The sequence below is a fragment of the Balaenoptera physalus genome (genome assembly GCF_965194825.1).
Source record: "Balaenoptera physalus genome assembly, chromosome: 4".
Classification (NCBI taxonomy): domain Eukaryota; kingdom Metazoa; phylum Chordata; class Mammalia; order Artiodactyla; family Balaenopteridae; genus Balaenoptera; species Balaenoptera physalus.
Window position 1 is genome coordinate 68,436,312 of NC_138891.1, and position 23,711 is coordinate 68,460,022.

General features: G+C 36.4%; 1 protein-coding gene and 1 long non-coding RNA gene across 2 annotated transcripts in view; both read right to left on the reverse strand.

Moving 5' to 3' along the window:
- Positions 1–23,711, reverse strand: part of P3H2 (prolyl 3-hydroxylase 2) — a 154,476-nt gene that overhangs the window by 72,218 nt on the left and 58,547 nt on the right. The window lies entirely within an intron of this gene.
- LOC309660681 lies at positions 212–20,319 on the reverse strand. The gene is made up of 2 exons (XR_014263538.1): positions 7,062–20,319; positions 212–6,953 (listed from the first exon to the last, which is right to left on the reverse strand). It is a non-coding gene; the product is annotated as an uncharacterized lncRNA (long non-coding RNA).

Genomic DNA, 23,711 nt, shown 5'->3' on the forward strand with positions numbered 1-23,711 from the left:
TCTTGGAAAGGTACAATTTTCCAAGACTGAACTAGGAAGAATTAGAAAATATAAACAGACCTATCACAAGTAATGAAATTGAAACTGTAATTAAAAATCTTCCAACAAACAAAAGTCCAGGACCAGATGGCTTCACAGGCGAATTCAACCAAATATTTAGAGAAGAGCTAACACCAATCCTTCTCAAACTCCTCCAAAAAAATTGCAGAGGGAGGAACACTCTCAAATTCATTCTACAAAGAAGCCACCATCACCCTGATATCAAAACCAAAAAACATATCACAAAAAAAGAAAATTATAGACCAGTATCACTGATGAACATAGATGCAAAAATCCTCAACAAAATACTAGCAAACAGAATCCAACAACATATTAAAAGCACCATACACTATGATCAAGTGGGATTTATCCCAGAAATGCAAGGATTCTTCAATATATGCATCAATCAATGTGATACACCATAATAACAAATTAATGAATAAAACCCATATGATCATCTCAACAGATGCAGAAAAAGCTTTTGACAAAATTCAACACCTATTTATGATAAAAACTCTCCAGAAAATGGGCATAGAGGGAACCTACCTCAACATAATAAAGGCCATATATGACAAACCCACAGCAAACATCATACTCAATGGTGAAAAACTGAAAGCATTTCCACTAAGATCAGGAACAAGACAAGGATGTTCACTCTCACCACTCTTATTCAACATAGTTTTGGAAGTCCTAGCTATGGCAATCAGAGAAGAAAAAGAAATAAAGGGAATACAAATTGGAAAGGAAGAAGTAAAACTGTCACTGTCTGCAGATGACATGATAATATATATAAAAAATCCTAAAAAAGCCACCAGAAAACCACTAGAACTAATCAATGAATTTGGTAAGGTTGCATGATACAAAATTAATGCACAGAAATCTCTGGCATTCCTACACACTAAAAATGAAAAATCAGAAAGAGAAATTAAAGAAACAATCTCATTTACCATTGCAAGAGAAAGAGTAAAATACCTAGGAATAAACCTACCTAAGGAGGCAACGGACTTGTACCCAGAAAACTATAAAACACTGATGAACGAAATCAAAGATGACATAAAGAGATAGAGAAATATACCATGTTCTTGGATTGGTATAATCGATATTGTGAAAATGACTATACTACCCAAAACAATCTACAGATTCAGTGCAATCCCTATCAAACTACCAATGGCATTCTTCACAGAATTAGAACAAAAAATTTTACAATTTGTATGGAAACACAAAAGACCCTGAATAGTCAAATCAATCTTGAGAAAGAAAAATGGAGCTGGAGGAATCAGGCTCCCAGACTTCAAACTGTACTACAAAGCTACAGTAATCAAGACAGTATGGTACTCGCACAAAAACAGAAATATAGATCAGTGGTACAGGATAGAAAGCCCAGAGATAAACCCACGCACATATGGTCACCTAATTTACGACAAAGGAGGCAAGAACATACAATGGAGAAAAGACAGCCTCTTCAATAACTGTTGCTGAGAAAACTGGAGGGCTACATGTAAAAGAATGAAATTAGACCACTAACGAACACCATACACAAAAATAAACTCCAAGTAGATTAAAGACCTAAATGTAAGACCAGACAGTATAAAACTCTTAGAGGAAAATATAGGAAAAACACTCTTTGACATAAACCACAACAAGATCTTTTTTGACCCACTCCCTAGAGTAATGAAAATAAAAACAAAAATAAACAAATGGGACCTAATGAAACTTAAAATCTTTTGCACAGCAAAGGAAACCATAAACAAGACGAATAGACAACCCTCAGAATGGGAGAAAATATTTGCAAATGAAACAACAGACAAAGGATAAATCTCCAAAATATACAAACAGCTCATGGAGCTCAATATCAAAAAAAAAAAGTCCAATTTAAAAAATGGGCAGAAGACCTAAATAAACGTTTCTCCAAAGAAGACATACAGATGGCCAAGAGGCACATAAAAAGATGCTCAACATCACTAATTATTAGAGAAATGCAAATCAAAACTACAATGAGGTATCACCTCACACCAGTTAGAATGGCCGTTATCAAAAAATCTAGAAACAATAAATGCTGGAAAGGGTGTGGTAAAAAGGGAACCCTCCTCACTGTTGGTGGGAATATAAATTGATACAACCACTATGGAGAACAGTATGGAGGTTCCTAAAAAACTAAAAATAGAACTACCATATGACCCAGCAATCCCACTACTGGGCATATACCCTGAGAAAACCATAATTCAAAAAAGACATGTACCACAGTGTTCACTGCAGCACTATTTACAATAGCCAGGATGTGGAAGCAACCTAAATGTCCATGGACAGATGAATGGATAAAGAAGATGTGGCACATATGTACAATGGAATATTACTCAGCCATAAAAAGAAACAAAACTGAGTTATTTGTAGTGAGGTGGGTGGACCTAGAGTCTGTCATACAGAGTGAAGTTAAGTCAGAAAGAGAAAAACAAATGCCATATGCCAACGCATATATATGGAATCTAAAAAAAAAAAAAAAAAGGTACTGATGAACCTAGTGGCAGGGTAGGAATAAAGACGTAGACATAGAGAATGGACTTGAGGACATGGTCGGCGGAGGGGGAAGCTGGGGTGAAGTGAGAGTAGCAGCGACATATATACACTACCAAATGTAAAGTAGTTAGCTAGTGGGAAGAAGCAGCATAGCACATGGAGATCAGCTCGGTGCTTTTCGATGACCTAGAGAGGTGGGATACAGAGGGTGGGAGAGAGGCTCAAGAGGGAGGGGATATGGGGATATATGTATGCATATGGCTGATTCATTTTGTTGTACAATAGAAACTACCACAGTATTGTGAAGCAATTATACTCCAGTAAAGATTTATAAAAAAAATAAATAAAACAGATTTTGAAAAAATAAAATAAAATACATGTGAATATTTCTTATACCTACATAAGGATGATTTTATTATGCTTAGGAGTGATGGAAGACACAAGTAAACTACAAATCAATTAAAATACTAAATACCCTAAAATAAACTATAAAACAACTAGAATAAAATATTTGTAGACATGTCTGATTTCTATAACAGAAGACATCAGTAGGAAAAGCTTGTCAATGTGAACATACACAAACTAGCAAAAATAAAACCAAAATAAACCCTTATGTACACCTAATAACAGAATCATGTGGGAGAAATATTTTTAAACAAATGTTAACATCTTAATATACATGGAGTTTTTGTAACTTTTAAGCAAAAATCACTAAAACTCTAATAAATATGATCCTGTAACTCGCAAAGAAACAAATGCAGGTTGGTAATGAACATTTAAAATTTCAGCTAAGATTTGTAACAAGCATTTTAAAAGTTCGACTATAGATAGCTGACCAATACTCACTAAAAGTGCCAAGATCATGAAAGACAAATACTGACTGAGAAACTATCAAACTGGAGGAGACTAAAGGGACATACCAACTAATACAATGTGTGATCTTGGACTGGATCTTGGAGCAGAAAAATGACATTACTGGAAAAATTGATGAAATTGGAATGTCTGTAGTTAATAGTATGGCATCACATGTTAATTTCCTGGTTTTGACAGTTGAATGTACCATGGTTATGTAAGTTGATAAGATAAGGAGAACTGGGTAAAGGATATCTTATTTTTGCAAGATGTCTGTCCTATTTTTGCAAGCTTTCTATAATTCTAATATTTTACTTCAAAATAAAAAGTTAAAAAGAATTAAGTCACCATGTGACTAAAGGGGAAGAAAGAAAGCATAATAAAAACTGTTGTATGTTATCAATAAAAATAAACTGCAAAGTTTTCCTTGGGGAAAAAGTAGCTCAATTACATAAGAAACAAAGAATTACAAACAAGAATTAACAAACCCTATGATTTAAGCAGTTTACACAAGAGTGCAGAAGCCCATCTAGCCTGAAATCCCATGTTTATGTTTCTTTTCCCAAGCAGAAGGGAGTAACATTCATATTCTATCACTCAAGATAAAGAGGTTTTCCCCCTTTCAACAGTTTTGTTCTTTTATAGTCAAACATTCAATAAATAGAAATTTGCATACAACGGTTCCCTTGGCAACAAGGGAAGCTCATGTTTTCTGCTTTTGGGTATATATTTGATTTCCTCACATAGTTCTCCCTACAATTTCAAGCTCATATTATGAAATACTTTTTAAAGCAATATTCAAACTGAACAAAATGTTCTAAAAAGATTTAATGTTTTTCCCCATCAAGTGGCAACATAAGACTCGGCATGATGTAAAAGCATGTAAAGGAATTTACATAGACTTCTAAGTAACAATGCTGTGCAGAGGGCTGATTAAAGAGGTAGCTGATATACCTAATCACATATCAATAATTATTCCTCATAATCTCAATCAAAAGTCTGATTTAGTAATGATGGTGACACTCAAAAACCCTGACAGCCAGACTTGCATTTTCTGTGTTGGTATTCCCTCTAGGTATATTAGGTACAGCCATTAGTGGTATAATATGAACAATGATTTGCCTCAGAATTTGGACATCATCTTTCACAATAAACATGGGAATTCAGTGGTTTCTACAGGTTTGCACAGTTTCAGATATAAACAAAAATATAGGGAAATATTCACATATTTTCCAGGTGATTCCAAGCATTCATGTAAAAAATCTGAAAACTAAAAGAAGCTAGACTCAAAGCTCCATACTGTTTGATTTCATTTATAGACATTCTTGAATTGGCAAAACTTGAGGAACAAAGAGATCAATGGTTGTTAGGGACTGGGGGCAAGGGAGGGGATGAATACAAAAGGGCAGCATGAGGAAATTTTGGGGGGTGATGGAACTGCTCTGTATCTTAATTTTGATGACAGTGATTACTTGACTCGATGCATTTGTCAAAAGTAATAGAACTGTACACCAAGAGTGAATTTCACTGTATGAAAATTCAAAATAAATACATTTTAGTTATTTGAAAATATCTGACTGAATTATATTTCTTTCTCTTCTCTTTCTCCTTCTCCTTCTTGTTTTGTTTCTAATTTGCTTCTTTAGCCATTAGGAATAGGTGTCAAAACAAAGGACTTGGCATCAGAAGACCAGCATTTGACCTTTGACTCCTGCATTATTTGTTGCATGACTTTAGGAGAACATTTTAACTTCTCTGGTTCATTATATATAAAATGGGTATAAGAAGAATTGACACCCCACCCATCCCACTGTATTTAGGAACTGAGTGAGTTAATCAATATAACATCCTATAAACATTATCACATTTTATCTGAACATAAAGCTTATTACATAGGTAAAGTTTTAACTCACTAAAAATTACGGAGTCTTAAATAGTTAAATAATTTATTCTCTATTTTGAAATTTTGATTCCATTTTTGGGGACATCCTTTTTGTCATTCCATTTTGATCCACCAGCTATGATCTATTTATCAATTCTCTGTCACCCATCAAGGAACCTATGGGTTTCCCTTTTACTTCTGCTATTTTGTTGATATTGTTAACATGCCCTTTGCCTTAATTTTCACTAAAAGGCAGCAGGGTTGGGGTGTTGCACTATTGATACCTCAAAGTTATTCTTATTTAAACAAAAGCAAGAACCATCTGTTGAGCTTGAGGGCATTTGGGGGATTTGAAGCAAACCCAGATCTCATGTAGGAATGTCTTACTGGGCTTTCTTCCCCTAACATGTGCTGCTAATTAGCAGTGAGATTTGGAGTAGGGGAAGGGAACAAAACGTATAAGCAGAATATGTGCTCAATTGTTAAGGAAGTTTAGTTTGTCATAGATGGTAAACTGCAGTGAAGAGTCCCTGGAAACTACCTACTAATAATTTTATTCTATTACAATCACTGTCTCTGCTACTGTTACACTTCTGTATCATTTGGCTTCCCATTTTTCCACTTTCAGAATAAAATTTACCTCTGAAAGTCCTAGCGGTCACTACCACCTCCTTCCCACCTCTGTTCTTCTCTAATATGAAGTGGCAGTTTCTATCTTTTTTACCACATGACTCTCCCTTTTCTTCCAAATTCTTTCTCACTGCTTTTTATGTCGTCTTTGATTCTCATTTGAGAAGTTTGCTCTCAACTAATGATGCAGCCTACTTATCGCACGTGTCCCCAAACAAACAGTAAGTAATGAGTACACACAGACTACATGTATATGTGTGTGTATATATATGTATATATTCAAATATATATATTTAAATAAATAAAATACTAGTGAAATCCCATGAGAACAAACGCCAAGAGAGTGATCTAATCATTTTGCACTTTGGAACTGTCTTGAAATGATTATTCCTTAATGACTAACAACATTTAAAGTAGTATATCACTTTACAGTTGACAAGCTGCAACCTACCGATATAATTGCGTCATGCTTACTATAATCTTGTGAGATCATTCTTTTTTATCTCCATTTTTAAAATAGTAACATTGAGTCTCAGAAAGAATATGAGAACCTACAATTGCATGGAGACAAGGCAGGGAATCCAACTCATAATCTAATGTCAAGACACATGCATCTCTATTCTTTCTACTTCTTCCTCAACCTTATTCACTCAACCTACCATTGACCTTTATTCAAAGAAAACAAAAGTAGTTCTTCCAAGTTTCCTTTGTAGAATCTGACACAGGCCAGGGATATCCCCGGCTCTGCACTAGCACAGTGGTCACCCTGCTCCTGCCCTTACTATGATATAGACTAGGCAGTTGTCATGGTGTATTAGATACTCACATTGATTCATTTAAAAACAAAGGCCTCCAAAAACATGGAAAGTCTATGAACTGGGTAATCATTCTTTGAAAAACTAAAAGTTGATAACATTGGCAAGGTAGCAAGGATGTATTTACTTGGTAATATAATAAAATTTTTAACTAACAAAAAAAAGTATCATGGATTGGCAGATGCAAAAGCCCAAATAACTTAAGATAATAGTAATAATCTCTATGTGGTATATTTTTTTTTTCACACACACACACTGTATTTTATTTTTACAAGAGATAAATAGACTGACACCAAGCATTGTACATGGATGACCACAACAAAAGCAACATATGTGGTATATTTTTTATTGTTTATTCTAGCCAGTCACATAATCCATTTTATTCGACTCTCAGGAGAAAAAGGAGCATCTGCCCATTTTAAAGATAAAGACACCGTAGTTGAGTAATTTCTCTGAAGTCACACAGGTAGAAAGGAAAGAATTAAGGACTGTAATGTATGCCTTTCCATCTTAATTCTAGGATCCTTCCACCAAACACACTGTCTTCCCTCCAAGGAGAAGTAAATTATAAGTCAAATATGCATTAGTGATTTTTAATATTACTGGATTATTACTTTTAGAAATTAGTGTAAACTTTAGATTTCTCCCCAGAAGGATACTCATGTGTACACAATTTTGCATACAATATTATGGATTTCATAGACCCCCAAGCCTCAACAAAAATATGGACTCCGAGGAAAAATCACTGCTCTGGATAAAATCTTCAGAAAATAATAAGATACCGTGATCTGAGATTTTGGCAAATGGATTTTTAATATCAATCCTTTTCCCTCAGTCTCAATACCTCAATCTCCCGTACCTATGCATCCTATGCATTTGCATAATATTGCTATCTTCATATAGTTATTAATCAGCATGCTTTTTAAGGTTATTTTAAATTACTGATGCACATTAGTCATTTGAAGTATGAATGTTGATGAGTCTACGGTAAGGCATTTTGATAAAATCAAATCGTAAGCAATTTAACTGTGGATGCTGTGTCTAATTCTTTTCTTTTTGTTTTGCTTTTTGCTTTTCTTCTGATGCCATATATTGCAGACATTCAATGTTTGTTACATGAAATCATGATTTTAAAAAAATAAGACAATGGATTATTCCCACTGCAGTGAATAAATAGAGGCCCTGAGCTTCTACACAGGTGGCATAAGGCTGGCCCTTGCCACAAGTACCCTTTCCTCCCTGCCCCTGACTGTGATTTAGTGACCTTCAAACACACCCAGAAAATCTTCTTGTGCCTTTTGCTTATGTACTCCACCTTGACCCCCAATAAAGGCACTTGTCCATGGGTCCTCTTTCTCTCTCGGCCCCCCCCCAGCTGCTTGGTTGAGCTGGCCCCATTGACGCTCCCACTACATGACTCCCTCATGGCATGCAGTGCCTCTCTTTAGAAGCTGTAAATATAATAAACTTTGTTTTCCTGAACCTCTTTCTTGTCCCCTCTTGTGGCCACACCTGACTAACCATCTCATGAAAGAATGCAAAACACACTCAAATGGTTTCACAAAATGCTTATCCACTGCACCTAACGACATAGCAAGTGAAGACCTGGCACTAACATGGAATCCTGATTGGTCCCAAGCCTCATAGAGGCCATGAGTGAGTAACAAGGTAAGACACACAGAACCTTTTGGCACTTGAGCTGCTGAGGTCTCTCACAGCCTCCTCAGCATCCGCTCTACCTCCAAACCTTAGGCACAGCCCTGCATTATCTCTATCACCTCCCGTGTCCTCCTAGATAAAAACCTAGCTATGCACAAGAAAAACTAGCTCCAGAATGGAAAAAAAAATGTGAAAGACACAAGCAGGAGTCAAAGAAAAAAGTTATATAAAATAAAAGCTAAATATTTTTCAGTTCACATTCCCTCTAAAACTCAAGGGATGAAATAAGGATAGCAACTGGCATTGCAGCCTAAAGAAAGTTGTTCCTCTAGGATGCGTTAATCATTGAAACTAGAGATGGAAGTGACTGCATAAGCCATTTATTTCTTCCTCAAGGCAAGCCAGAAACATACCTTATAGTTTCCTCCCGAAGTACATACAGCATTTATCATACCCTGAATAGAACCATATACCACAATAATTCATACTTTATGGTCAAGACAGAGGTTAAGAGTTTGATGAATAAGCTATACTTAGTATGCTTCATTAGAACCTACTTTAAATTTTTTTTTTTAACAATTGAGCATTATAAGGAAGGAAAATTTTATGGGACGTATGATGGTTGAGTTTTCCACTAATAGTAAGGCCCCTGAGATCCCTTCAAACATCATTGCCAGGTGTAGTTAAATGGCAACTGAGAGTTAAATGAAAGCATATATTCCATTTTAATAAGAGTGATTCTTTTCATTGGTATAGTGTTTCACAGACTGCAAAATTTAATGCATCTAATTTTGATATCATAACTTTATAAGATGTAGCATGCATTATCCTCACTTCCTCACTTACAGATGAGGAAACAGGCCCCGGAGATACTAGATTACTAGTTAGAAGTCTTATAGATTGTTAGTGGCAAAATCATCGGATCATTCAATCATTTTTAAAACGTGTAAGTTCATAATATACACTAGGAATAATAGTGGGAACCAGGGATACAAAGATGAGGAAGACACAGTCTTTGCTTCCAGGAGTTCCAAGTCTACCAAGAAGCATGCAAGGAGCACACATAAGATTCTAAAGACAGACTACACTATATCCCCAAGAAGGCCTCCAAAATAGCATGGGGACTCAAAGGAGGGAGGGATCAATATGAGAGATTATTTGAGTTGATTTTCTACTTATAGTGAACTTGCTAAGGGTAGAAAATAGGACTTATTCATTCTTTTTTATTTATGTATTTATGTATTTATTTATTTATTTTTGGCTGCATTGGGTCTTCGATGCTGCACGTGGGCTTTCTCTAGCTGCGGCACACGGGGGTTACTCTTTGTTATGGTGCGCAGGCTTCTCACTGCGGTGGCTTCTCTTGTTGCAGGGTACAGGCTCTAGGCACCCAGGCTTCAGTAGTTGTGGCATGTGGGCTCAGTAGTTGTGGCTCGTGGGGTCTAGAGCGCAGGCTCAGTAGTTGTGGTGCACGGGCTTAGTTGCTCCACGGCATGTGGTATCTTCCCGGACCAGGGCTTGAACCCGTGTCCCCTGCTCTGGCAGGCGGATTCTTAACCACTGCACCACCAGGGAAGCCCAGGACTTATTCATTCTTGTTTCTCCTCAGAGTCTAGAACATCCTGTAGGTGTTGGATGGATGAAATAAATAAAATGAACGCATTAAGCTGTCTGTTCCCTGTATTTCCTTTATGTGATATAGCTAAAATGATTACTGTACACTCTAGGATTAAGGAACAGAACAAAAACTCACTGGACTGTGGAGAAATGAGAAAGGTAACTATGGTTGCATTAGACATTTCTTAAAGGTATATTCAGCCTTTTAATCCTTTTCCATGTAATGACTCGGCATTTGTGTATTGATGTCCATAGTAACTGGCACCATAGAAATTTGCCTTACAGTTTATCACAAGGCACGCAGGAGACCACCAGTTACAGGACAATGCACGTTTGGCAACATAGATTCCAGGGGAGATTTGAAGGATCTGGGATGGGGATGTTTGTAAGGCACTGACAGAATATTTAAATAGTTTTATTGGGTCTATAGCATGATTGCATCTACGAATGATTACGTAGCTCATTTAATCCATAAACCTGAGTTCAAAAAAGGGTGATTTCAGGCTTGTAAGAGAGAATGCCAACTAATGGTTACTGAATCTGTCACTTGCAGAATAACTGGAAAATCAACCTGTTCCATCACAGTCAAGACCTACAACTGGATCATCTTTTCATAAGACATGAATCTGATCTGAATGGTTATCCAAGGACAACTGATGTATGAACCAAAAAAAAAAAAATCATAACCATCATATCCATTCTCCATGAAGGCAATGCTTTCATCTTCATGATCATGAACATGCAAAGTAGCATTTTTTGAGGTGTGGTGATGATTTTGACTTAAGACATGTACATCTTTTAGTTTGTTGGCCTTATACAAAGTAGCCTCAACTCAGAGCAAACTGAATTATTGTCTGGAAAGCTACTGGCCTTGCAGATAGACTGGATATATTTCTATCATACTATATGCAAAAACTGAGTTAACCAATATGTGATCCATTCAACAAATATTTATTGAGTACCTATACACAGCTAGTATGTAATAGTCATAAATTAAGTTCCACTTGGTGGCTTGCGTGACCTTTAGGGAAGCACTAAAATCTGTGTTCAACACAAGTTCTTCATTTGTTATTTTCATACCCCATTTCCTTTCAGTTTATTAAGAGTGCATTTTCACCAAGAGGGTGGGAATAAAGAGAAGAAAACTTTACCGCCTACTCAGCAAAATGTTTAAAATCTCAGTCCAATAAAGGGTCCTAAGAGGCTCACAGCTGGCTTCTACTTAGTGCAATTACAGAATGAAAACCAGCACTTTTGTCAGAGCCTGCTTAAAAGTTTCCATGCCTGACTTGCAAATGCTTAAAGGAAGTAACAGCTATTCTGCAACCTGAAAGGCCCCAAAGACCTAGGTCAATAGCTCAGCATCTGGTTTGGTCACTGTTTACCCTCCATTAACATTTTAAAACTTAAATTAAGTAATTTCTCCCAATTGCTTTTATATGGCTTTATACGTCCCCAAGGACAGAGAGAGACAATCTGCCTTTATTGGCCATAAAGACAATTCTGAATTGCTGAGTGGAAAGTAATACCGTAAACAGAACTTAAAATTTCATGGTCATGGGAAGTTCAACTTTTTAAAATTTCTCAACATATCAGAAAGTAATTACTTCATTTTGGTTACCTAGTTTTTTACAGTTTAGAATCACATACACACACAAAACACATTCCTCTAAGGGAAATACATTAATGATTAAAGTCTATAATTGCCTGGATATCATCTGGCAATTAGGTGCTTTAAAGACAGTAAACTGGACCCTATCTTCCCAGTGCAATGGTGGAGCAGTGGAGAGAGTGGGAGAAAGAAAGTTATTCATTTTGTTGAAGACCCATCTGGAGTAGAGTCCTCTGATGCGTAACTAACCTAGTAGACATGAATAGGAATCTCAGATTATGTACTGTGTTGGGGGCTGGGGATCACTGGATATTTGATGTTTTTTTAAAACAACTGATCCAGTCCATAAAGTTTATTGCACGTGTCCACGAAATTTCAGTGTAGACAGCAGAAAGAGTACAGTATCAGGAATCAGATGATATGGTTCCAAAATTTTTTTTCACTTGTTTACTTTGTCTCCTTGTCAGGACATCCTATGAAAGTCACTGTGTGTGTGTGTGTGTGTGTATATTTATATCCTGGCCATCTGTCTCACAGGAGTATTGTGGGATATATCAAAGTATATCAAAGTAGGTTGCCAACTCTAAAGCTATATAGCAATGTAAGAGATTATCATATTTAAGGAATGATTTTAAAGATTAATATGGCAACTTCCTTCAGAACAACCTACGAATAAAAATACCATATTTTCTATTTCACATCATTTCCAGTCCCAGTTTTAGTGTACTAAAACTTTTGGCCTGGATTCAAAGGAGTGGTTCCTATTTCACATTGGCATAGTTACTGTTACCTTTTAAGGGTATGTGGGATTCCAGCATGTTGACAGTTCTTAGTAACAAGAGGCAGTGAAAATTTGTCCCCAGAGCTCCACATTCTGGAGAAAACTGGTGAACGCTTATGTTTGCTTTTCACAGAAATAAAAGAACACTTTGGTAGAAAGCCTGAGTAGGAAAAAAGGCTGATCGATTCTAATGCTAAAAATGAAGGCAGGTAGAGATTTTCATTTGAAATTTAACCATTAGAGATAGTCATTATATATTTTTCCCCTAAAATAATCTCCAGTAACAGAACAGAACCAGATACATGGCCTATTAGTGAAGGGCTATGAAAGAGGAAATATAAGAAAGTGCTTGGAAATATATGGCATGAAACAGAATTCCAAAATCACTTTTACAATATCACTATTATAAACGAATAGAGGTGTGTGTGTGTGTTTGAAGATGGAGTCTTACATTTATCACATTTCTAGTTAACTATAGTAAGATCTCATCTGAGACTTATTACATGCCTTCATGAAATGCAGGCAGTTCTCACCCGCTAAGAACCAGAGCAACAAATCAAAATTAAGGAACTAGTGTCTCTAACATCCAGAAGGCCATGTGGATCCCACAGACAAATGGAGATGATGAGGCCACAGAGTGATGAGTGGAAAGAGTGCTGATTTGCTACGGGTAATTCACAGCTTTCAGCAACTTTTCATTCATTTTGAACTAGTATCTTATGCTGGTGGAAGGGAGAATGGCAGCCTGTAAGATCTTTATTGGGAAAATATTATACCTCTTTCAAACCCTTATCCTGTTCTTGATATCAACCAAGTGTTTATGTCATGATTAGAAATGATAATGAGAATAATGATAATCAACCCCCAGCCGACATGTTCCACAAGTCCTCAGCAATGTTTCCCAGGGTTAGGTGGAGGAGGCTGAAGTCACAGAGTGACATGGTGTCGGGGCTGAAAGGAAGCACAGAGGTCACCCTCTCTGATCTTCTCAAGGGTACACTGCAGCTCAGGGATAAATGGGGTGAGGATGGAAGGTTTTGTTCAAGGTCCTAAGGGTCAATAGCAGAATCAGAGCTAAAATTCAGGTTTCTCACTAAATATTGTTCCCACTGTACTCACAGTCTCCCTTTTAGTTTTCTAGCAACTGCAGGAAGAGGAGGGAGATAAGGAAATCTAACTAATTTGACTGCTAAGTCAGCAAGTTGATTTTTGATGGAAAAGGAAAAAAAAATAAAACAAACAAAAAAGCTTTGAAGCCAATAAGGCTTTGAATCTCAGTTTTATCAACTACTGGGCAAAGTACTAAGCCTCTATGATTCTTACTTGCTTGCCTACAGTTTAACTAGGATACAATTTATGCTTATTTCCTCTTCCTAGTTTCTAGGACAATATTTTTCATTTAGTAAATACTCAGTAACTGGCAGTGCCTGAGGGAGGCATGATGCCTTAAAACAAATCTGGGGTTTTATAAACACTCTAATCAATTTCCTCCTGTATGTCTGCATCTATACCACCACTGGACTGTCCAGGCTCTATGTGATCTCCTTCAGGGATAAGGAGCTCATTGGATTAGATTTGACTGTGCTGCACCATGACTTTATAAAATCTTCCCATTTGGAGTGGCTCTGACTTCTCCAGGCATTTCTAAGAAGTCCCACCTTATTTCTTCCTTACATTCATTCCAAAACTTGAACACAACTCTCAAATTCCCATGTTATCTTTCCCCCCAAGTTAAATATTCCCATTTCTTAGAGCTATGTGAATTTCCTGTCTTTTTTTCATTGGCAACTATTATGACTTGTGTTTCATGTACAGTGTAGGATAGGACATGCTACTGATGACATGAAGGAGCCCATCTAACCACGAGGTGGTTAATCATTTGATGACAGTTTTTTATCCTGTCCAAAGGTGGTCCAAAAATGTGTATAAATAACATGCTGCTAGTTGGACCTCCATTTACAACATTCCTCTCGTTTACTATTTTAGGTTTACAATTACTAACCAACTTCAGCTGGAGAAGACATTCCTTTTGTAATTTATGAACATTAGCAAAGCTACTGACTATGGGTCAAGGTCAATCACTTAAATAGTTAGCATATGTAAATAGAGTCACCCGCTGGTAAAATTTTCTGGGAAGAAAAAAATCCAGGCAATAGGGTTATTTCATAATTCAAATAATACTGACAATGTAGATGGTCTTAGTGCATTGAGGTACAAACAGAAAATTGCTTTCTTGCACAAGGGACTTCATAAAAGCAAATGACATTTGGGGAAACTTTCTCCTTCTGAAACTACAACACTCATATCTGCAGAAGAACAATCATAAACCACAAGTATTATTTTTTGATAATCATGAAAATTATAATTTCCTCTTCTGAGTTCTATTTTTCTTGGTATCTATTATCTATCCTATTATACACCCTTTTATGACTATCAGAGTAGGAATTGGTGAAATTCTATGTAGCACATTTCCAATTAAGAAATCTTAGAGTGGACATAATCATTAATCCATTACCAAAAACTGCCCTAATGATACCCTGATAATCTACATAAATTCACGTTCCTCCTACCAGAGAACAATATAGGCAGTAGAGAAAATAAGGTACAACATATTTCATAAAATATCTGCTAACTATGATATTCAAACTTTGAAATTATAATCTGCCCATAAAATGATGCTATTTTTTGAATACACACGGTGAAGTAAAAAATTTTCTTTTCTAGCAAATCTGCCTTAAAATCAGGTCTTTGTTACTAAAATTGGAGTTTTGGAATGTTATCTGGATGAATTCCAGGGAGAAATCAAATCAAAACAACAGAAATATCTTGCTTTACAGGCTTTCCCAGGTAATAATAAATTCTTTGCAAATAAGTATAACATTAAAAAGAAAATTGTTTACATATTATTTTACTTTTAGCATATTGCACATCTGTTAAAGTATACACAGGATCAAAAAAATGTTTTTAAAATAAAAGCAAAATAAAAGCACAAACAAGGGAATGAATAGGTGTCCAACTCCTTTTTAGAGATATTTTGAAAATTATCAGCCAGTCCTTCCTCAGCACTAGTTAGAAGTAGAAGTTATTCCCTAGATACTCACCACCCTCTCACCACACTTCATAATCACGACACATTACATATTAGTTTTGGCTGAACCAGATGCCAAATGGGAGAAATTTTACAGTACAGAGGAGTCAGCCTGGTGGAATGATACAGAAAATTTCAGCCAAGGCACATTCCCTCGGCTCCCAATACCCTTACAGCTGCCATGAGGCTTCCTAGAATGCATCACACACAGCATACTGTTCTGACATCTGCCTCCCTGTGGTCCCAGTGAGAATTCTAAGAGGTTGATATATTATATTCCACTCAGGAGTGGAGAATGAGACACCTCACCAGGGACACTTGATTACTTCTGCAAAGGCACACATTTATCAACAGAGTGTATACACATAAAACTTCCAAAAATAATATTTATCATAATGCAGCTTAAAATAAAAATGTATATAAAAGGAAAAGACAGTATTAGAAGGAAAGACCAAAAAAATACAGAAAGGAGTGATTAATTGTACCTGGAAAGTAAATTGGGAATCATTTATTCATTCCATAGTATGGAGTAAAGCTCTACTAAATGTCAGGTAAGGCTCTTGTCACTATGATTTAGTGGAAAACAAAAAGTCTCTGTTCCCCAAAGGATGCAGATAAAGTGGAGATATATAATAACTAAGAAAACTGTTAAATCACTAAGATTATTATAGATATAACTTTTCAATATAAAAATTAAAATTGGATAGCGGGATAAAGTAATTTGGGGATGAGGAGACTCCTTTAGCTAGGGTGGCAAGGAAGCCCTCTCTGAGGGGGAAATATTTGAGCTGAGATGCCAATAGCAAGGCCAGGAAAGAGAAGACTTGGAGAAGGTGTTCAAGGCAAAGAGAAAACAGCAAAGGTTCTTGGGAGAAGCCCTTTGGCATCTTTGAGGGAAAAAAAAAAAATGCTGGTTTGTCTGGAACCTAATAAGCTGGATAAGCAAAAAAGGCCCAGATCATCTAACACATTGCAGGCCAAGGAGCTTGGATTTATTGCTAAATGATGGGAAAATTAATGCAATTAAAATTAATGCAATTTACACTTAGATCTGAGCTTCCAAGCAGCTATGGTCTTTATACTTGTTTTTCCTTCAGCAAGGAAAAATAGGGCTGTCATTGTAAGAAAAGGCATCTGAAAAAAACAATCAACAAAAATATTCTTTTTTCCATTAACTTGCCTTCCTGTTTACTAGATTTTATTCTTGCCCATCCCCCTGCCCCAAAATTCTTTCATAAATCCTAGTTCCAATTATAGCAGAGAGAAAGAGAGAGACAGAGGGATAGAGAGACAGACACATGGAGAGAGAATGAAAACTAATTACAGAAGTGTAATGGTCAGTTTCATGTGTCAACTTAGCTAGGCTACAGTCCCCAACCAAACATTAACCTAGATATTGCTGTGAAGGTATTTTGTAGATGTGATTAATGTCCATAATCAGTTTACTTCAGTAAAGGAGATTATCCCAGATAGTCTGAGTGGGCCCGATTCAATCAGTTGAAAGGCCTTAAAAGGAGAATTTCTTCTTCCCTAAAGAAAAATAACTTTCTTCTGTAGGTGGCAGCTTCAGCTCATGACCAAAAGTTCACATCTGCTCTTCCTGATGGCCTGTCCTATGGATTTCACACTTACTAGCCAGCCCCCCAATCATGTAAGCCATTTCCTTACAATAAAGCTCTTAATATATATCTGGTTCTATTTTTCTCGCTGAACCTCACTGATCCTATGTCACACTTACTTTGAAGTAATGTCTTAAAGATAATCTGTGCCAAACACCAAAGGGGTAAAGATAAGCATAATTCCTTTACTCTATGACCACACTAAATGGATTTATTTATGTGGAAGACGAGGAAAAGAGTAACAGTCAACTTGTATAATGGGGCCAAATTCAAAATTCCATTGTTCTGAACAAATGCACTCATGGTAGATGATGACGAAGACAGGATCAGGGCTCTCACCCATTTTGGGTGTGAGGGCCACTCTAGTCCCTGATACCTTATCACAGTGACCAGTGATGGCAAAAAATTAAGAATAAACGTTTCAACACAAAAACCTCACAGATGAGAATTTACTTTAGAATTTACTGTAGGGCTTCCCTGGTGGCACAGTGGTTGAGAATCTGCCTGCCAATGCAGGGCACATGGGTTCGAGCCCTGGTCTGGGAAGATCCCACATGCCGCGGAGCAACTAGGCCCGTGCACCACAACTACTGAGCCTGCGCGTCTGGAGCCTGTGCTCCGCAACAAGAGAGGCCGCGATAGTGAGAGGCCCGCGCCCCGCGATGAAGAGTGGCCCCCACTTGCCGCAACTAGAGAAAGCCCTTGCACAGAAACGAAGACCCAACACAGCCATAAATAATAAATAAATAAATAAATAAATAAATAAATAAATATTTAAAAAAAAATAAAAAAATTTAAAAAAAGAATTGTCATAAGTAGTTTAAAAAAAAAAGAATTTACTGTAAATCTCATTGACAGATGAGAAACAATAAGATATGAATGCAAAAATTGATATAAAGGGATTTTCCTCAATAAAATTTGCAACTAAACAAAAAGAGGATTAAACTAACCAAATGCCTATCATTAGTGTGAATTAAAGAAATCTGGGGTAATTTATATCATGAAACACTATTCAGCCATTCTAATTAGTGTTGTAGAAGAAGATTTAAGACTATTGAAAAACTTTATGATATATTGGGGGTAGAAAATATAGGTTACAAAAAGTATTAGCAAGGTGATACCAGTTTTGAAACAAATGCTCATAAGTTGGAAACAAAAAAGACTTGGAAAAATGCCTCATCGTGTTACCAACGACTATCCTTGGGCATTGAGATTTAATAATAAATTTAATAATTTTCAGTTACTACTTTTTACTCATCTCTATCCTTTATTTTTTCTTTGACAGTGAACACGTATTATTAAAAGAGTAAAAACTATTCAAGTTATTTTAAGAACTGAATAGCCAAGAAGTGTCCTTCATTTTAAAATAAATATACTTTGATTGAAGTTAAAAATCATTGTGGCTAAGAGTAAGTATGATGTCCCTATCACATCATCCAGCCATCTTCTGACCCATCAGAACTATCAGGTTGAGCCTGTGCCTACCATACACTTTCTCCCACCCACAGCATCTTCAGTCTTCCCAACCCACCACAGTTTCACCAGCTCAATGTCAATTAAATATCCTCATCCCAACTGCATCTATTCTTTATATCCCTGGATTCCTTCAACATTAATACAAACCTTCCTTCTATCATGTCTAACATGGTCATACCCCATTCATTTTCCTGGGGTATTAGTTTGCTCTCCCAAATGTTCACCACCTCCATAATGTTGCTTCTGCCTAAGACCTTCAAGAAGAACCCAAACTTGACTACAGTCACTCTTAAGGGTCTTCTCTGCTCTTCTCTGACAAGGAGCTACATCAGCCTACTCATCACCTCCTAACAAGCTACAAACTTCCATCCATACTCATTAGGTTTTGTCTGCTTTAAACTCCTTTTTGAACCCATCCCCTTTGACACAGCACAGAATTCTACTCATATTCCAAGGAAGAACTCCATGATCACTTATTTCATATCATTCTAATGCTTCCAATCACAGTCAATTCCACTGAGCTCTCATAGAATTGTGTTTTCCCTCCACTCTGGTACTTAAGATAACCCGCTTCTTATTCTAGATAGTTGAATCCATTTTCCTCTTTAGAGCACACTTTTGCTTTATTTATTTTTTTTAATCTCATATAGTAGACATTCAAAAAAGTAGTGGACAGAATTGAAATGATATAGAATGTGAAAGAAAAAAATCATAGACCTTAAGAATAAAAGGATAGATTAGACCTTCCATCTTTGATCTCTAGTATCAGCATCACGCTGGCAATCAAAAGTACTGACTGCATTGGACTGAGAATCCAATGACTTTACAATTCTATCCTTTTGTGGGGAGCAGTAGTAGTTCCTAAACCTGGGGGCACAAAAGACTCACCTAGGTAGGTTTTATTAATTTATTTATTTTAATATTTTGGATGCAAATGCCAGAGCCTAACATAAGATCTACCGATTCAGACCTTCTGGGGCTGTGAGCCCAAAACCTGTGTTTTAAAAAGCTTGAGATGATCCTGAGGCATAGCATTGCTTGGGACATCTGACCTAAGAATATGCCTTAATGTTTCCCTGGTTTGGAATGCAATGACACTAAGAAAAACAAAATATAAGCTAGGCCATATTATTAAAAAACAAGAGATAATTTTTGTGGCTATTGATCTAGACTTGCCTTACACTTAATCACAGAGAGCTTATTTCATCCTTCCTGATGCATATGGGTCTTAGGATTTCCCATATTCTAGAGTAGTGGTTGTCACACCAAGTTCCTGGAGGTACCTCAAGGACTGTAGGACACAAAAGAGACACAGTTTTACCAATAAAACTCTTCATTTATTGTTATATTTTTCTTCTTTTTAAAAATCAAAATCATTCAAGATTTTTCATTTGAAAAATGGCTTCTGCTAATTTTAAGAAAAACAGTTCGGAAATAAGGACTCCAGATTTTGCTTCATTTTATTAGAGATCCTTTTTACTTAGGTTATTGATGGAGTCTGACATTAATAACTAAATACTTTAAAAAGAGAAGGAGAGTGAGAGACAGAGAAAGGAAAACATAAGCTTGATATTATATCTTTGGTCTATTTCAAAGTTATTATTTTCCATTTCTTTGGCTAAACGTATGTTATGTAATATTTACATAAAATACTCATACTCGTATACTCCTGCAGCAGTTTATCCTATTTGAAGACTTACTATCTGATTGGACTATAGAGACAACAGCTGGAGATCAGCTGATCAGCTTCTTCTTGATCAGTATTAAATCACTCACAAGTTTAAAAAAAAGTCCTGTAAGAGGCAGGAAATTGATTCTCTTTACTGTTTTCTATCTATATGTCCTCCCAGTCCTAGAACCTTCCAGAGGAACAAAAAAAATAAAAATAGCTTTGCAGGTGTGTCCATATATGTGTGATTAGCATTTCAAGAGCTAAACAGCAGTATTGGAATTTGCTTCAGATTTCGGCTTCAAATTACAGAAGACGTGAGTAAGGGCATGTCCATGACTCAGTCCTCAACCCTTGCCAAAGTAGTAGTTTTCTAGAAAGAAAACTACAGGGGGAAAAAAGCCCAGAAAGTCAGAAAAGAGACAAAGAAACTGCTATGCACATTCATAACTTGTGCTCATAACTAAATCTTGACAGTGCCATAAGGAGCATAGGATCGGTGTTTAGGAAAGAGAAATATACATACATAAGGCCTACCCAACATTTCTGTAGACACACGGTTATTTTCAGTCACATTAATTAAGCTCTGTGCATGGTGCTTGCACATAAATAAAACCAGATGTTTTAAGTTGTGGTTCAACCCTGTATTCTCTCACATCTACTCCTGCCCTCCCTCACCACGCTCAATAAATTGGCTTTTTGCCTAAACTGCAAGGGAAGGAGGGGAAAATTAAAAAAAAAAATAGTTCTGGAGTTGCAGGCTTACTTTTCTCTTGATGAACAGTTGATAATGTGTGGTGACTATAATTGGCTTTCATGACCTCTCTGAGGGAAAGTGGAGAATTGTAGTCTTTTTGAGGTAGTTGGGATCCTAAAAAGATTATTTATTCATCATGGTATCAATTTATCAACCATCGAGACGACTATGTTTCAATTTGGTCAGTTATATATGAGCATGCCTTCAAACTCACGCTGAGGGCATGATGCCAAGTGAAATAAATCAGACAGAGAAAGACAAATGCTGCAGGACATCACTTATATGTGGAATCTAAAAAATACAACAACTAGTGAATATAACAAGAAAGAAGCAGACTCACAGATATAGAGAACAAACTAGTGGTTAGCGGTGGGGAGAGGGGGGAGGGGCAATATAGGTGTAGGGGACTAACAGGTACAAACTATTAGGTATAAAATAAGCTACAAAGGTATATTGTACAACATGGGGAATACTGCCAATCTTTTATAACTATAAATGGAGGATAACCTTTAAAAATTGTAGATCACTATATTGTATACCTGGTACTTTTATACTATTATACAGTAAATATTATATTTCAATAAAAACGAATTAAACCAAAGTCTAACAAATTATATTAAAAAAACTCACTCTCTGATACACAAGCACAGGAAACACACAGAAATACAAGTGTTAGTTAACATGTGAATGTGTTAATAAATATGGAGAGAATGGTTTCATGGAATCAAAGTCATTAGGTCTCCCTCTTCCAATGCATTTTTCCATATGTGTTCTGAAGCATATTTGTTCCACAAAATGTGACACATTTTTAGGATTTAAATTAATTTGAGAAATGATGGGTTACACAAAGTTAAACCGGTTTCTTTAATGTAGGACTTTCGGAGCATCTAATATGTTGATGCACACTGAATATTCAAGGAGCAATATCCTATATAGTCTCTCTCAAAGCTAGTTGACTCAGAGTCTTGTGGACTATCTTGTGAGGGTAGCGATCTTCAGGGCATGCTGTGAGAAATGTTAATCTAAATTAACCCAAGATATTTGTCCAGGCTCTGGTTGAATTTTTCCTGAGTGAAGAAAACCACTACTTTCCAAAAAAAGTCCATTCTGTCTTACAAAACATCTAAGTCAAACATAATTTCTTTAACATTGAACCGTAATCTACTTCCCTATAACTTCCTCACTGCTCTTGGTTTTGTATTTTGGAAGAACAAAAACAGGCATAATGCAATCCCTTTTTCTTATGATAGATCTTCAGGCATTTGAAGGCAACAATTATATTCCTACACAGCCTTCTATTGTGCAGAAAAAGAACTGCAGTTCTTAAATGAATGTGTTAAATTACATGCTCTAATCCTCTCTATTTGAATGTCTTCTTTAAGAGAAGGCACCAGAAATGAATACAAATTCAGATATGCTTCAATAGATGAAGTCCTAGATCTTATTAGTTTTTGTCTAGAAGACATATCTTATTGATTCCTATGAATTTACTAAAGCTTTTGAGTCCTTCTCATAAATTTTGTGGCAGCGCATGAATGTATGTATGGGTTTTTTGAGGAATGTTGGGAGAACACAAGTCTGCTAGATTTCATTTGCTCTCCATCACAGAAACTCTTCTGTATAATAAATTGGTTCTCTTTTCTCAGTTATCTTACCTCAGTCTCATGTGCATCTTATCATTTTAAGAGAATGAGGTGTAGTATCCTGGCACTTACTATCAAAGTCCTCTTTCCAGTTTAATACTAATTCATTATTTGACACCACGTAAATCCTTCCAAGCTATTACAAAGCCACATGATACCAATCAGAAAAAACTTCTCTAGCTGGTTATGAATATTAGAATATAATAAAAGACACTGTCAAATGCCTTCTGAAATTAAGATATTAATCTGTAGCAATTTCCTGGTCTGCAAACCCAAGTAGCCAATCTCATAGCTGCAGATAATGTAGTTCTTATTAATTCACCATCTATGTCATCAATAACAGTACCATCATATAATTTGATATGTTATGAATGTTGTGGGAATAAGACAATGTTAATTGCAGCTGGTGTAATTGCAGGTTAGGATCTGAAGGAAGTAGGTTGTCAGTAGCTGACAGGTCACTTTGAATGACAGGAGAGTGAGGAAACAAATGAAGAAAAAAATCACCATAGTCATGATGATAAGCAACCAGTACACAGGAAGGCTTTTGTTTTCGTTTTCGTTTTTTCTTTATAAAATATGGGAATGGGGCTTCCCAGGTGGCGCAGTGGTTGAGAATCTGCCTGCCAACGCACGTGACACGGGTTCGAGCCCTGGTCTGGGAAGATCCCACATGCCGCGGAGCAACTAGGCCCGTGAGCCACACTACTGAGCCTGCGCGTCTGGAGCCTGTGCTCCGCAACAAGAGAGTCCGTGACAGTGAGAGGCCCGCGCACTGCGATGAAGAGTGGCCCCCGCTCGCCGCAACTAGAGAAAGCCCTCCACAGAAACGAAGACCCAACACAGCCAAAAATAAATAAATAAATAAATAAATTTATTTAAAAAAAAAAAATGGGAATGGGAAAAGAGGTGACATAGAATTTTATAGCATTAAAATAAAGAATGTCATTTCACTCTGCTCAAACAATGCACTTTAGTATGAAAGGGTTAAATAGTTTGTTCAATCTTCTGTACCACTAGACTCCTCAGTTAAAAACAAAAACAAAAACAAAAAAATC